The 16,059-nt window shown below is 37.1% G+C and overlaps 1 pseudogene across 1 annotated transcript; it reads left to right on the top strand.

Annotated features, from left to right (window-relative positions):
* Nucleotides 1–10,116: 10,116 nt before the first annotated feature.
* LOC309643298 (large ribosomal subunit protein P2 pseudogene) lies at nucleotides 10,117–15,304 on the top strand (annotated as a pseudogene). The gene has a single exon. The product of its transcript is annotated as a large ribosomal subunit protein P2 pseudogene (transcript).
* Nucleotides 15,305–16,059: the final 755 nt, after the last annotated feature.

Below are 16,059 nucleotides of genomic sequence, written 5' to 3'. Positions count from 1 at the left end.
AGGGTGGGTGGCTTCAACAGCAAACATTTATTTCTCACAGTTCTGAAGTTTGGAAAGTCAAAGATCAAGGGGCCGGCAGATTCGGTGTCTGATGGAGACCCAATTCCTGGTTCACAGATGGCTGTCTTCTCGTTTTGTCCTCACATGCTGGAAGGAGCAAGAGAGTTTTCTGTGGTCTCTTTGATGATAAGGTCACTAAATCCCACTATGAGGACTTAATCCTCAACAACTAATTAGCCTGAAAAGTCTCTGCCTCCAAATACCATCACTTTTGGGGGTTAGGATTCCAGCACATGAATTTTTGAGGGGGCACAAACATTCAGTCCATAACACCCAGTTTCCTCATCTATGAAATGGAATTAATATTGCACTGGATTTTTTGTGAAGTTAAAATTAAAAATCTAGGCAGAGGTCTCTTTACCTGGAAGATATTCCATACATACTTTTCTACTCACCTTCCCAATGGTCCATGAAAAGTACATGCTATTGTAATGGACAAATAATACTCCCTTGAATGTGTATGGTGTCTTAATATTTCAAAGCACATTACTTATTATCTCTCATTTGATCTGGAGAAGAATTATTGGTATCCATTAGGATAATGTGAGTTTAAAAGGACAAAATTTAGAGTCCAAGTGACTTTAACAATAAATAAATGTATAATGTTTCTTTACTGAAGTTCCAGAAATGGAGTAAACTCCACACAGGGCCTGATCAGTGACCCAATAATCTGGGTTCTTTCCAAACTCTCATCTTCTCTCCTTACTATTGACTCCATCATGTGGCTGACTCTCCTCAGAGTCACAAGATGCCCACCAGTGACAAATGGAAATACAGCACGAAGATTTTCTTTATTAAACATAATACCCTCTCTTCCACCTGCCTGGACCAAATTAAGAGGTGATCCCATTAGACCAATAACACCTGCCAGAAGGACGCCACACACTGATAGGTTACACCAATCATCTGAAGCAGAATGGGTTTGGGGGAGCTAGTTTTAGTATCCACCATGGAAAGTATACAGTTTCTGCTCCAGAAAGAAAATGACATGCCCTAAATCACACAGATCATTAGTGCCCAACCTAGGATGGAAGCTCGGATCCCTGACTTCTATTCTCACCACATAGAAGCTTAGATACCATATGGGTTATTTTGTTTTAGGCTTCCAAGTTACAGATAGCTTCAACTCAAAATGTCTTAAAAAAGAGAGTGTTTATTATATCACACATAAAGGAGTGCAGAAAGAAATAAGCTATCAAGCCATGAAAATACATGGAAGAACCTTAAATGCATATTGCCAAATGAAAGAAGCCAATCTAAAAAGGCTACATCCTGTATGATTCCAACTATATGACATTCTGGAGAAGGAAAACTTATGGAGACAGTGAAAAGGTCAGTGTTGCTAGGGTTTAGGGAGGAGAATGGAATGAATAGGTGGAACACAAAGAATTTTTAAGGCAGTGAAAATATTTTGTATGACACTGTAATGGTGGATATAGATCATTATACAGATCATAGGCACTGGGAATCAGCCTAGACAGTTTATACCAGATTCCACTGGAGGTAAGCTGTTTTTTGCTGACTTAGAAGTCAAACGTTTTGAGAAAAGAGGTTAGGGCAGAGTAGAAGGACGTGCTCTCACTCCCTCTTGCAAGAACACCAGAATCACAACTAGCTGCTGGACAGTCATTGACAGGAAGACACTGGAACCCACCAAAAAAGATACCCCACATCCAAAGACAAAGGAGAAGCCACAATAAGACGGTAGGAGGGGCATAATCAGAGTAAAATCAAATCCCATAACTGGTGGGTGGGTGACTCACAGACTGGCAAACACTTATACCACAGAAGTCCACCCACTAGAGTGAAGGTTCTGAGCCCCATGTCAGGCTTCCCAACCTGGGGGTCCTGCAACGGGAGGAGGAATTCATAGAGAATCAGACTTTGAAGCCTAGTGGGAATTGATTTCAAGACTTCGACAGGACTGGGAAACAGAGACCCCACTCTTGGAGGGTGCACACAAAATAGTGTGTGCATCGGGGCCCAGGGGAAGGAGCAGTGACCCCGGGGAAGACTGAACCAGACCTACCTGCTAGTGTTGGAAGGTCTCCTGCAGAGGCGGGGGGTGGCTCTGTTTCACCGTGGGGACAAGGACACTGGCAGCAGAAGTTCTGGGAAGTATTCCTTGGCATGAGCCTTCCCAGAGTCTGTCATTAGCCCCACCAAAGAACCCAGGTAGGCTCCAGTGTTGGGTTGCCTCAGACAAAACAACCAACAGGGAGGGAACCCAGCCCCACCCATCAACAGTCAAGTGGATTAAAGTTTTACTGAGCTCTGACCACCACAGCAACAGTCAGCTTTACCCACCACTAGAGGCTCCCATCAAACCACTTAGATAGCCTCAACCACTGGAGTGCAGACAGCAGAAGCAAGAAAAACTACAATCCTGCAGCCTGTGGAACAAAAATCACATTCACAGAAAGATAGACAAGATGAGAAGGCAGAGGGCTATATACCAGAGGAAGGAATAAGATAAAACCCCAGAAAAACAACTAAATGAAGTGGAGATAGGCAACCTTCCAGAAAAAGAATTCAGAATAATGATAGTGAAGATGATCCAGGACCTCAGAATAAGAATGGAGGCAAAGATCAAGAAGATGCAAGATATGTTTAACAAAGACCTAGAAGAATTAAAGAACAAACAAACAGAGATGACCAATACAATAACTGAAATGAAAACTACACTAGAAGGAATCAATAGCAGAATAACTGAGGCAGAAGAATGGATAAGTGACCTGGAAGATAGAATGGTGGAATTGACTGCTGTGGAACAGACCAAAGAAAAAAGAATGAAAAGAAATGAAGACAGCCTAAGAGACTTCTGGGACAACATTAAATGCAACAACATTCGCATTATAAGGGTCTCAGAAGGAGAAGAGAGAGAGAAAGGACCAGAAAAAATTTTTGAAGAGATTAAAGTCAAAAACTTCCCTAACATGGGAAAGGAAATAGCAACCCAAGTCCAGGAAACGCAGAGAGTCCCATACAGGATAAACCCAAGGAGAAACACGCTGAGACACATAGTAATCAAATTGGCAAAAATTAAAGACAAAGAAAAATCATTGAAAGCAGCAAGGGAAAAACAACAAATAACATACAAGGAAACTCCCATAAGTTTAACAGCTGATTTCTCAGAAGAAACTCTACAAGCCAGAAGGGAGTGGCATGATATACTTCAAGTGATGAAAGGGAAGAACCTACAACCAAGATTACTCTACCCGGCAAGGATCTCATTGAGATTTGATGGAGAAATCAAAAGCTTTACAGACAAGCAAAAGCTAAGAGAATTCAGCACCACCAAACCAGCTCTACAACAAATTGTAAAGGAACTTCTCTAAGTGGGAAACACAAGAGAAGAAAAGGGCCTACAAAAACAAACCCAAAACAATTAAGAAAATGGTCATAGGAATATACATATTGATAATTACCTTAAACGTGCATGGATTAAATGCTCCAACCAAAAGACACAGGCTTGCTGAATGGATATAAAAACAAGACCCATATATATGCTGTCTACAAGAGACCCACTTCAGACCTAGGGACACATACAGACTGAAAGTGAGGGGATGGAAAAAGATATTCCATGCAAATGGAAATCAAAAGAAAGCTGGAGTAGCAATACTCATATCAGATAAAATGGACTTTAAAATAAAGAATGTTACAAGAGACAAGGAAGGACACTACATAATGATCCAGGGATCAATCCAAGAAGAAGATATAACAATTATAAATATATATGCACCCAACATAGGAGCACCTCAATACATATGGCAACTGCTAACAGCTATAAAAGAGGAAATCGACAGTAACACAATAATAGTGGGAGACTTTAACACCCCACTTACACCAATGGATAGATAATCCAAAATGAAAATAAATAAGGAAACACAAGCTTTAAATGACACAATAGACCAGATAGATTTAATTGATATTTATAGTACATTCCATCCCCAAACTGCAGATTACACTTTCTTCTCAAGTGCACATGGAACATTCTCCAGGATAGATCACATCTTGTGTCATAAATCAAGCCTCAGTAAATTTAAGAAAATTGAAATCATATCAAGCATGTTTTCTGACCACAGCGTTATGAGATTAGAAATGAATTACAGGGAAAAAAACGTAAAAAGCACAAACACATGGAGGCTAAACAGTACGTTACTAAATAACCAAGAGATCACTGAAGAAATCAAAGAGGAAATCAAAAAATACCTAGAGACAAATGACAATGAAAACATGACAATCCAAAACCTATGGGATGCAGCAAAAGCAGTTCTAAGAGGGAAGTTTATAGCTATACAAGCCTACCTAAAGAAACAAGAAAAATCTCAAGTAAACAATCTAATCTTATACCTAAAGGAACTAGAGAAAAAAGAACAAAAAAAACCCAAAGTTAGCAGAAGGAAAGAAATCATAAAGATCAGAGCAGAAATAAAATGAAATAGAAACAAAGAAAACAATAGTAAAGATCAATAAAACTAAAAGCTGGTTCTTTGAGAAGATAAACAAAATTGATAAGCCATTAGCCAGACTCATCAAGAAAAAGGGAGAGGACTCAAATCGATAAAATTAGAAATGAAAAAGGAGAAGTTACAACAGACACCGCAGAAATACAAAGCATCCTAAGAGACTACTACAAGCAACTCTATGCCAATAAAATGGACAACTTGGAAGAAATGGACAAATTCTTAGAAAGGTATAACCTTCCAAGATGGAACAAGGAAGAAACAGAAAATATGAACAGACCAATCACAAGCACTGAAATTGAAACTGTGATTAAAAATCTTCCAACAAACAAAAGTCCAGGACCAGATGGCTTCACAGGTGAATTCTATCAAACGTTTAGAGAAGAGCTAACACCCATTCTTCTCAAACTCCTCCAAAAAATTGCAGAGGAAGGAACACTCCCAAACTCATTGTATGAGGCCACCATCACCCTGATACCAAAACCAGACAAAGATAATACAAAAAAGAAAATTACAGACCAATATCACTGATGAATATAGATGCAAAAATCCTCAACAAAGTACTAGCAAACAGAATCCAACAACACAATAAAAGGATCATACACCATGATCAAGCAGGATTTATCCCAGGGATGCAAGGATTCTTCAGTATATGCAAATCAATCAATCTGATACACCATATTAACAAATTGAAGAATAAAAACCATATGATCATCTCAATAGATGCAGAAACAGCTTTTGACAAAATTCAATACCCATTTATGATTATAACTCTCCAGAAAGTGGGCATAGAGGGAACCTACCTCAACATAATAAAGGCCATATATGACAAACCCACAGCAAACAGCATTCTCAATGGTGAAAAACTGAAAGCATTTCCTCTAAGATCAGGAATGAGACAAGGATGTCCACTCTCACCACTATTATTCAACATAGTTTTGGAAATCCTAGCCATGGCAATCAGAGAAGAAAAAGAAATAAAAGGAATACAAATTGGAAAAGAAGAAGTAAAACCGTCACTGTTTGCACATGACATGACACTATACATAAAGAATCCTAAAAATGCCACCAGAAAACTACTAGAGCTAATTAATGAATTTGGTAGAGTAGCAGGATACAAAATTAATGCACAGAAATCTTTTGCATTCCTATACACTAATGATGAAAAATCTGAAAGAGAAATTATGGAAACACTCCCATTTACCATTGCAACAAAAAGAATAAAATATCTAGGAATAAACCTACCTAGGGAGACAAAAGACCTGTATGCAGAAAACTATAAGACACTGATGAAAGAAATTAAAGATGATACCAACAGATGGAGAGATATACCATGTTCTTGGATTGCAAGAATCAGTATTGTGAAAATGACTATACTACCCAAAGCAATCTACAGATTCAATGCAATCCCTATCAAATTACCAATGGCATTTTTTACGGAACTAGAACAAATCATCTTAAAATTTGTATGGAGACACAAAAGACCCCGAATAGCCAAAGCAGTCTTGAGGGAAAAGAACGGAGATGGAGGAATCAGACTCCCCGACTTCAGACTATACTACAAAGCTACAGTAATCAAGACAATATGGTACTGGCACAAAAACAGAAACATAGATCAATGGAACAAGATAGAAAGCCCAGAGATAAACCCACGCACCTATGGTCAACTAATCTATGAGAAAGGAGGCAAAGATATACAATGGAGAAAAGACAGTCTCTTCAATAAATGGTGCTGGGAAAACTGGACAGCTACATGGAAAAGAATGAAATTAGAATACTCCCTAACACCATACACAAAAATAAACTCAAAATGGATTCGAGACCTAAATGTAAGACCGGACACTATAAAACTCTTAGAGGAAAACATAAGAAGAACACACTTTGACATAAATCACAGCAAGATCTTTTTTGATCCACCTCCTAGAGTAATGGAAATAAAAACAAAAATAAACAAATGGGACCTAATGAGACCTCAAAGCTTTTGCACAGCAAAGGAAACCATAAACAAGACGAAAAGACAACCCTTAGAATGGGAGAAAATATTTGCAAAGGAATCAACGGCCAATGGATTAATCTCCAAAATATATAAACAGCTCATTCAGCTCAATATTAAAGAAACAAACATCCCAATCCAAAAATGGGCACAAGACCTAAATAGACATTTCTCCAAAGAAGACATACAGATGGCCAAGAAGCACATGAAAAGATGCTCAACATCATTAATTATTAGAAAAAAGCAAATCAAAACTACAACGAGGTATCACCTCACACCAGTTAGAATGGGCATCATCAGAAATTCTACAAACAACAAATGCTGGAGAGGGTGTGGAGAAAAGGGAACCCTCTTGCACTGTTGGTGGGAATGTAAATTGATACAGCCACTATGGAGAACAATATGGAGGTTCCTTAAAAAACTAAAAATAGAATTACCATTTGATGCAGCAATCCCACCACTGGGCATATACCCAGAGAAAACCGTAATTTAAAAAGACACATGCATCCCAATGTTCATTGCAGCACTATTTACAATAGCCAGGTCATGGAAGCAACCTAAATGCCCATCGACAGACGAATGGATAAAGAAGTTGTGGTACATATATACAATGGAATATTAGTCAGCCATAAAAAGGAAAGAAATTGAGTCATTTGTTGAGACATGGATGGATGTAGAGACTGTCATACAGAGTGAAATGAGTCAGAAAGAGAAAAACAAATATCGTATACTAACGCATGTATGTGGAACCTAGAAAAATGGTACAGATGAACCGGTTTGCAAGGCAGAAGTTGAGACATAGATGTAGAGAACAAACGTATGGACACCAAGGGTGGAAAACCACGGTGGGGTGGGGATGGTGGTGTGCTGAATTGGTCGATTGGGATTGACATGTATTCACTGATGTTTATAAAATTGATGACTGATTAAAAAAAAAAAAGATCATAATACATTTGTTAAAACCCATAGAATGTACAACACCAAGAGTAAACCCTAATATAAAGTTTAGACTTTAGGTGTTAGTAATGTGTCAACATAGGGTAATGGGCTGTAGTAAATGTTCAACTCTAGTGTGGAGTGTTGATAGTGGAGAAAGCTGTTGAGAGAGGGAAGAGGGGTTAGGTGGGAAATCTGTGTACTTCCTGCTCCATTTTTCTGTGAACCTAAAGGTGTCTAAAACATTGTGTGTGTGTGTGTGTGTGTGTGTGTGTGTGTGTGTGTGTGTCAAGGAAAGGCTCTAGATTTTATTGATTTAGAGACTCAGCAGCATCATCAAGGACATCAAGAAGCAAAATGTGTTTCTTTCTGTCTCTTCATTCTACCTTCTTCAACAGCTAGTTTCGCCTCCAGGCTCGCTATTCACAGAGCAAGGCGGTTGCTGGAATTCAAAACATTACATACATCCAAGACAATAGCAGAAGGAGAGAAAGCTCAATGTTCTCTGGAATCTCCTGCTCAAGAGCAGAAACTCTTAAGGAGACCTGTCCTTTTGGTTACTGGCCAGAACTGGATTACAAGCCCATCCTAAACAAATCACAGAGTAAGAGACTAAAACCACCAAGTTTTAATCAGAATTGACCCAGAGTCATGTAGATACCTGAACTTAAATCATGGTTCTATTTGGGAAAATAAAAAGGATTGGGGAATAAATAATCAAAGGAAACCAACAATTTCTGCTACTGAGAATACTCCTAGAAAAGGTTACTTTCTAGTGGGCATTTCTGCTCTTTTCCCTTCTCCTTCCCCCTGTTGGCCATAGGCAAAAGCCCAGATGAAGTAGGTCCCACGGTTGACTGAGGTAGTGAGCTAACCAAAACTTCAGAGGTCCTGAACGCGGAGCCAAAGAGGATTATTTTTGTTGTTGTTTATATACCTGAATAAGCAGTAGACCAAGCCACTTTCATAAACCTTTTGGAGAAAGCAATTTTGAAAAGTGACCCATTTTCTTTAAAATTTAGTGGTGTATTAGACAAAGCTACAACTTGCATCATCAATGACTTAGCCAGGGTTTTTGCAGTCTGCTCACAGCGCTGTGATATCCGACACTCTTCAGCTGATAAGAATCCCATCAGAAATTTTAACCAATTTTCTTTTTGGTCCTTGTAGCCCCACACCTTTAATGACTCTCTAGATTTGGAGGATAGAATCCAATCTTCAGAGTTCAGTTCCTCACTTCTCAAGAAGAGCTGCTCATTCCTATGTCAAGGAGAGTACAAAGCCACATGACAGCTAAGACCCATCTTCCTAGATCAATCGCTTTCAATTTGACCACCCATCAGAAACATCTGCACAGCTCTAGCAAAAATATGCCAGAGTCCATATCTCTAAAACTCTAATTCAGTAGAACAGAGGTTTACTAATTCAGTAAACCACAGGATTGAGGCAATAAGTTATATTTTCACTTTTTAAAGCAAACATGGCTATTGTATGGAGGACAGTTCAAAAATGCATACATTTTTAAAGTAAAAGTATGATTATTAAAAAAATGTGTTTTGAATTTTCTATCAGAATTTTCTATAGCTACTTCAGGCTATTACTCTGAAGATATTCATTAACTCTTACTGGCCATTAGAAGATATTTATGAAAAAGTTTGAAATACTTCCCAGGTTAGGAATAATGCCCCTCCTCAGAAACCATGGCAGGTGGAGGAGAGTTTTGTGATGACTGTATGCAAAATTCATTACGCAGTCAGTGCTTAATAAGCCTGAACTTTCAGTCTTAAGATGGTGCAGATGTTTTTTATGGTTTAATAAAAATCCTTTCTTGAAGTTTACATTATCAAGTTGTAATATTACACTCTTCTGTCTTCTTGACCTTTCTGCAGCTGGTTCACTGTTTGTCCTTAAAACTCCTCACTCCACTTATCCTGAATAAGTAGGGATGCTGTGTCGTAATCCACAATCAATCCACATAAATAAAACAATTCAGCACAGATGTGACCTGAATATACATTTAGAGTCTGCTAATTGTGCAAAGCGGTGGCACAAGGTTTCAAGGTCAAATAAACCAGAAATGAAATTGCTCTGTGGAAAAACACAGAGGGGGCAATGTTGCTGTTTATTATTAAAATTGTTCTTTTGTAAAGTTGTAGACAGTTCTCCACTCTGCAGACATTTCATAACCCATACCAACTGCTTTTTCCTCAGGTAGCAATGAGAGTAGGTTTAAAAACAAAAGGCTTAATTGCTACAAAACCACAAAAAGGTAAATTCAGTCTAGTCTAAACCCTCCTAGAGACAGAGAAACAGAAAGAACAGACTTCGAATTTGAGTGAAGTTTGAAATCTGGTTTAACTCCTTATTAGGATAGATTCTTGAGCACTTTAACTTGAATTATAATGCCTCTTCTTTGTGATATGGGTCAAAAAATAGTATTTGATTCTGATTACAATAAGAAGCAGAATTAGCACAGCCTGCTGGCTCCTTCTCCTAAGATCAATGGTAGGTGGGGGAACTATTGAAACTTAGAAACCTGAGGAATAAAAGAGACAACTGTGGGAAGCACTTGGAGAGAGGGAGAGCTGTTTGAAGTATTGTGTAGATAGGAGATGGGGTCCAGCCAGTGGCATCAGGAAGGCTAAATTAGGAAAAGCCCCTTTCCGTCCCTGACACTGCCGAGGTCTCACGCGCGAGGCTTCTCTGCCGCCGTCGAGATGCACTACGTCGCCTCCTACCTGCTGGCCGCCCTTGGGGGCAATACCTCTCCCAGCGCCAATGACATCAAGAAGATCCTGGACAGCGTGGGCATCGAGGCGGACGACGACCAGCTCAACAAGGTCATTAGTGAGCTGAACGGCAAGAACATTGAGGACGTCATTGCCCAGGGTATCCGCAAGCTGGCCAGCGTGCCCTCTGGCAGGCCTGTGGCCATCTCTGCTGCCCCAGGAACTGCAGCTCTTGCTGCGGGTTCTGCCCCAGTCGCAGCAGAGGAGAAGAAGGAGGAGTCGGAGGAGTTAGATGACGACATGGGATTTGGCTCGTTTGACTAGAGTCCCGCTCCCCTGCAAATAAAACCCTTTTTGTGTAAAACAAAACAGAAAAAAAAAAAAAAAAATAGGAAAAGCCCTTTGAGTCCAGCTGTTGCCTTGAGACCATCAATGCCCACTCCTTAAAACTCAGCACGGCTGCACAGAAGCTCTCAGAGAGGAGCAGTGAAAAGTAGTACAGGTATTCAGTCCCCTACCCCTTCCTTCTCAAACTTCAGTGGGGAAAGTCTCCTCTCCAACATCGGGGTGAGGAGAAACAGCCGAGAATAAAATACTCCCTGAAGAGCTGTTCAGTGTAGAGGAAGAGTGATGACCGGTGCTTTTCTGTATTTCTTCACACGAGAGCTTTCCCTCTTCTCCTTTGAACTCACCTGGGTGGTCACAAAAAAGGGTTCTGATGTACATCCCTTTATCTTAACACGGACCTTGACAACAAAGAAGTACAACCACTTCAGAAGAAAACAGTGAAGTAAGCTCCAGAGATCAGCTGTACAACACAGTGCCTACAATTAATAGTAAGGCATTCTGCACCCCAAAATTCATTAACTGTAGATCTCATGTTAAGTATTCTTACCAAAAAAGGGGGTGGAGTGGGGATACAAGGAAGCTTTTGGAGGTGATGGATAGGTTTATTCCCTTGATTGTGGTGGTGGTACTGTGAGTGTATTCATCTGTCCAAACCCACCAAATTGTATAAATTAATTATGTGCAGTTTTTTGTATACCAGTTATATCTCAATGAAGCTGAAAAAACAAAAGAAACAATGAACTATATAATGGGTACCTTCAGAGGCAGAGATATTAAACAAAACAGACCCACACACCTATGGTCAGCTAATCTATGACAAAGGAGGCAAGGATATAAAGTGGAGAAAAGACAGCCTCTTCAATAAGTGATGCTGGGAAAACTGGACAGCTACATGTAAAAGAATGAAATTAGAACACTCCCTAACACCATACATGAAAATAAACTCAAAATGGATTAAATACCTAAATGTAAGCCTGGACACTATAAAACTCTTAGGGGAAAACATAGGAAGAACACTCTTTGACATAAATCACAGCAAGATCTTTTTTGACCCACCTCTAGAGAAATGGAAATAAAAACAAAAATAAACAAAACAGAACAAGAAATTTTATAGTAAATATAATATCTATAATATTGATATGAAACAAAATTTTAAAAAATAATTTAAGATGTCTAGTTAGAAATATTGGGTATGAAAAGACAATTTTCAAAATGAACCAATACTGCATAGCAAAAAATTAACTTTACCCAAAGAGATATATGGTCTTTGGGAAATAACCTGTAAATGCTTGGAATTCCCCAAATGATGGAAATGTCTTTGTTATTCCTGATAGTCCCCTTGAAACTGAAAGCTTATGCTAATAAGATGACTCAGGGTGAGGGCTGCCCAGAGCAGAAAGACCAACCTTGCGTGATTAGAGGGTTGGAGTTTGAGCCACATGAAATCAGCCCAACCTTGGGGCGGGGTGGAGGGCGGAGGGTGGCTGGAGATTGAGTTCAATTGTATGGGCAATAACTCAATCAATAATTGTTATGTAATGAAGCCTCAATAAATACTTTGGACACTGACACTGGGCTGAGCTTCCTAGGCTGGCAGTACTCTGCGTATTGCCACATATCAAAGTCAGAAGGGTAATGAGCCCTAAGGACACAGAAGTTTTGCATTTGGGAGCCTAGTCCTAGTCCCAGATTCCACCCTCTGCATCTCTTCCTTTGTCCAGTTCTGGTTTGCTATCTTTTTGCTATAATAAAACTATAATCATAACTACAACACTTTCCTGAGTTTTGTAAGTCATTCTAGCAAATTATTGAATCTGGGGAAGTCCATGGTGACCCTTGAATTTATAACTAGGTAGTGTGAAGTGAGGGTATCCCTGGGGACACATAAACTTGCAGCTAGTGTCAGAAATCCTGGGCTGACTTGGCAGTCTGGAGGACTATGCCCTTAATCTTTCAGTTGGGCTACCTATGAGTAAATACACTGGTAAAGAAAAAAAGTGAATACAGCAAAAGAACAAATTACTGGGTGGGAACATCGTGTTAAGGACTTATTCCAGAAAAAAGCAGGAAAGGCAAAAAAACTGATAAAAATTTTAAGTTCCAGTGTCTGAATAATAGGAATCACAGAAGGAAAAAACATCCAATAGAAGAAAATATTGGGGGGAATAATTGAGCTAAATTCCCCAGAATAACAGGAAGGAAGGAAGGAAGGAAGGAAGGAAGGAAGGAAGGAAGGAAGGAAGGAAGGAAGGAAGGAAGGAAACATATGACTGGAAAACTCTATAGAATGTCAAAAGAGAGATGAAAAGCCATTTTATAGGAAAATTTAAGAAAATCATAGATAAATAGAAGGTTCTAAAATCTCTGGAAAAACCTAAAAAGAGAACATCATATTCAAAGGGAAAGATTTATTGACCTCAGTCTTCTTAACTGCAGTACTGGAGTTGAGAAATCAATAAAGGAATATTTTTAAAGAATTAAAGGTAAATAATTTTGTTTGTTTTGTTGAAGTATAGTTGATTTACAATATTTCAGGTATACATCAAAGTGACATATATATATATATATATATATATATATATATATATATATTCTCTTTTTCAGATTCTTTTCCATTATAGGTTATTACAAGACACTGAATATAATCCCCTGTGCTATATAGTAGGTCCTTGTTGGCTATCTATTTTATATATAGTAGTGTATACCTGTTAATCCCAATTCCCAATTTATCCCTCTCCACTAAATGCAAATAATTTTGAATCTAGAATTTTATATCTTGCCAAATTGCTGTTCAAATGAGAGAATATATATATTTATTTATGTTTGTGTTGCGTGTTTGTGTGTGTGTTAACAGGGTAGTTAAACCTCTTAGATAAAGACTTCAGAAGATTTGACACATAGTTACTTCGTTGAAAACATTTTGGAGGAAATGTTAAAAGAGGAGAAACAAATCAAGAAGATGATGTAAGAGAAATCTCTATATATTATATATTACTACTATAAAGACAATAATTGTTTGTAATTCTCAAAAAAATTAAAATACCAAAAAAGTATTTACATAATAATGCAGAATTAAAATTCTGTATAATATTAATAGTCTAGAATTTGAGAAAAGGGGAAATAAATAGCATGCAAAAATTTGTGTCTGAGGGCAAAGACATGTACATCAATTCTTACAAAAAAGTAATTATAAGAAACAAAGAAAAGGTAGGGCCATTGAACAATAAACAAAGATAATAGAAATAAATCCAAATATTATATTAAGAATTTCAATAAATAGAAGAAGAATAAACTCACCAAGTAAAAGACAGAGATTATCAGGTTTTTTTTTTTTTTTTAATCTGTACAGAAGAGACGCACTTAAACCAAAAAAATGTAAAAGGTTGAAATTAAAAGGATGCAAAAAGAGATAACCAAGTTCTAAAGAAAAAAAAAAAAAAATGCTAGTACAGCTACTTTAATATTAGACAAAATGGGCTTTAAATTAAAAATCTTTACTAGGAATAGAGAAGTTTCTTATTGCTGAAGTTTCCATTCACCGTAATGGAAGATATAAAATTTTAAACATATGTACAACTAAAAAGTGGTTTCATGTATATTATACAATAAAATGATGGAGCAACATTTATAAATAGATACATCCATCATCAGAGTGGGAAACTTCAATGTGACTTTCTCACTTATTAATAGATCAATCAGATAGCACATAAATAAGCATATATATGATCTAAACACAATTATGAAGCTTGACTTCTACATGGATATATGTAGAATGCTGAACTTAAATACTTGAGAAAAAAATCTGCTTGTCAAGGATATATGTATATGTATAACTGATTCACTTGGTGTACACTTGAAACTAATACAACATTATAAATCAACTATACTTCAATAAAAATTAAAAATAAATAAATAATGTTTTAAATTTAAAAAATAAAAAATAATATAGAGCAAGCCTCCACAAATTTCAAAGAATAGGTATTAAACAGACGATTTCTTGATCATAATGCAAATTAGTTAAACATTACAAAAAGTAAAAATTGTCCACACATTTTAAAATCCAAACAAAAATGTATCTAAATAACTCATGAGAAGATATAATTATCTAGAACTGCTTAATAATGACACATTATGTATCAAAACTTGTGGACTACACCTAAAGTGGTATAGTTGACACATTGTAAATTAGGGAAATTTTGTAGCATTATGTACTTGTATAAGAAAATAATACAATCTAAACATTAATAAGTTAAGGATCCAACTTAAGAAGTTAGAATAAACAACAAAATAAACCCAAAGAAATTAGAAGGAAAGAGATAATATAAGACCAGAAATTGATTAAGTTTTGAGATCAATAAAGCTAAAAATTAGATCTTTGAAAATACTAATAAAATAGACTAAATTCTGACAATATTAATCAAGAGAAAAAGAAAAAATAAAAACATTTTGAATGGTCGGTCAAAAAAAACTACATACTATATGTTTCCATTTATATGGCATTTTGGAAAAGGCAAAACTATAGGGACAGTAAAAAGGTCAGTGGTTGCCAGGGATTCAAGCAAAGGTGGAGAGAGGGTTGAATAAGTGGAGTACAGGGGATTTTTAGGGAATGAAAGTATTTTGTGTGATACTGTAATGATGGATACATGACATTCTACATTTGTTAAAACCCATAAAATTGTACAGCACAAAGAGTGATCTCTAATATATATTATGGACTATTAAAAATATATCATTCACAACAGTATCAAGGAATACCAAGTGTCTGGTAACATACATCAAAATGTCCTGAAATTCTTATATATGCAAAAGAAAAATCACAAATATATATTAGGAGATGTAAGAATGAACATGACAGTATTTTTCATAATAGCAAAAATCATTAATAGGAGTATAATTAAGTAAATTTTTTTGCAATAGATTATTACACAATAGTAAAATTATATGAATTACAACTACACAGCTACACAAACAAAATAATTAATCTTAATAAGATAGTATTGAGCAAACAAAGGTAAATGCCAACAGAATACAGTAAGTTCCTTACATACAAACCAGGTGTGTTCTGAGAGCATTCGTAAATCCAATTTGTTCGTAAGTCCAACAAAGTTAGCCTAGGTACCCAACCAGCACGATCGGCTATATACTGCTGCTTTGATGCTTGCTTCCGGACATCCTGGGCTTGAAATAAAGATACTGTACTACTGTACTCTATATAGTACTGTACAGTAAAGTACACAAAAGCACAACCACTTGTAGAGGATGCACGCACATGACAATGTATGACAGACATGTGAACTAGCTTATGTGATTGGACATGCGAAGGCACCTTTGAAGGTTCACAACTTGAAGGTTCGTATGTAGGGGACTTACTGTGTAGACGAGTGTTTTCATTTCTCTTCAGAGGATTCTTACTAATAAAATTATTGAGCTATATGGTCAGTTATTTTTAACTTTGAAACGTTTTTCCAAAGTGTCTGAACCATTTTAAAGTCCCACCATTGGTTCCTGTTTTTCCACATCTTCA

This window comes from Balaenoptera physalus (genome assembly GCF_965194825.1).
Source record: "Balaenoptera physalus genome assembly, chromosome: 15".
NCBI lineage: Eukaryota > Metazoa > Chordata > Mammalia > Artiodactyla > Balaenopteridae > Balaenoptera > Balaenoptera physalus.
The sequence above is the reverse complement of the archived record's forward strand: the minus strand, read 5'-3'. Positions and strand labels throughout refer to the sequence as shown.